The 1,489-nt window shown below is 30.8% G+C and overlaps 1 protein-coding gene across 1 annotated transcript in view; it reads right to left on the bottom strand.

Moving 5' to 3' along the window:
• The window catches only part of LOC106120993 (uncharacterized), a 4,230-nt gene that overhangs the window by 1,287 nt on the left and 1,454 nt on the right, over positions 1 to 1,489 (bottom strand). The gene's annotated exons all lie outside the window — the stretch shown is intronic.

The raw sequence follows: 1,489 nt of genomic DNA, 5'->3' as shown, positions 1-1,489 counted from the left end.
CTAAATTAAGGTGAGAGGTATCTAAATTAAGGTGAGAGGAAATACATTATCTACAATAAAATCAAAATAATGACTATTAATCAACTATATGCCTACAGTACATGTTTTATAATTAGAAAAATCATCAACAAAACAAATCATCAATAACATGTCGTTTGTAAAGTTACAGATTAATAAGCGCAGCACTCAGCGAGCAAGTCTAATTGTTGTGCCGAAAGTGAGTGGAAAGAGATATATGTATAACAAACGAAGGAGTACAGCTTCATAAGTTGTTACTGTCATCTTTATAAATGTAAGTTCAGTTAATCAATTTAAATCTAAGCTACATGAATACATTTTAGATTTTGTAAAAAAGTAAAGTAAATTTAAGTCAAATTAATGGCGACTATATTATGTACATTGTACGATATTGTTTTCAAGTAAGTGACTATTCCTTTGTCTTTTTGAGAAGTAATTCTTTTAACCCTGTTATAAGCACCTTACTACAAAATACGTAGTACAAAATGATATAAAATGTGATTGACTATTAGTCACGTTTTGTTTTGAATATTTACAATGTGTATAACGCAATTTCTAATATTATATTGCCAGTTACTAGTCATCATAATTGGCTTTATTAACGAATCCTTGGCTAATGCTGGATTGGTGAAGTTTCCAGAGATACTATTAACTACGAGTATATGTAAGTTCAAATATCGTGATGTACTGTGCACTAAACGAATTTCGATTCAATAATTGTGAAACAGATAAGTAGTTTCCGCTTCCGGCGATAGATGACTCTGTATTTAAAATACATCTGAAATTGATTTTATTGCTCTAATTTGGTAAAAATAAGAGCGGAAACGTGTTTTTCTTTGATAATGACATGCTACAGTTGCCGTAAAATAGAATAAATAAAGGTTAATGTTTTCTTTCTGAAATAGCTTTATTTATAGCATAATTATTGGACCAAGTCATGGAGGAATTCATTGTAAAAGTCGCTGTTTAGGCAACTCCTCGCTGAGGACACACTAGTCGCAGTCGGGGTATGTTGAAGCTGGACTTTGTTATCAATAACCCGCACAAATTGGTGAGTCAACTTGAATTAAGTTTTAACGGCTTTAAACTCAATTTAGGGAGTAGAAATACCGATTTATGAAATATTGAACCAAAATCGCACTATCGACTTATTTAAACGACTTTAGCACACCGCCTAAAAGTGTGTTTAAAATCAAAGAGATCTTGTTGACATAATATATAATTTTACTTTTAAATGGCATTCCATTTGGATTATTATAAGCTGAATAAAAACGATTGCGGAATAAAATGCTATCCCTTAGTTCTACAAGTAACTTAAGTATTTTCATACAGAAATAGCTACTTGTTTGATTGTAAATAACATTAGAGAATAAACGGCAATGACAAGTTCATTTGCTGACCTGTGAAAAGAAGGGACAAAGAGTTTGTCTCTTTATGTTTATTTATGTTACGCTTATATTGAAAAAGACTT

This window comes from Papilio xuthus, unplaced genomic scaffold, assembly GCF_000836235.2.
Source record: "Papilio xuthus unplaced genomic scaffold, Pxut_1.1 DF826945.1, whole genome shotgun sequence".
Taxonomy (NCBI): Eukaryota; Metazoa; Arthropoda; class Insecta; order Lepidoptera; family Papilionidae; genus Papilio; species Papilio xuthus.
This window is presented reverse-complemented; position numbering and strand designations above follow the sequence as displayed.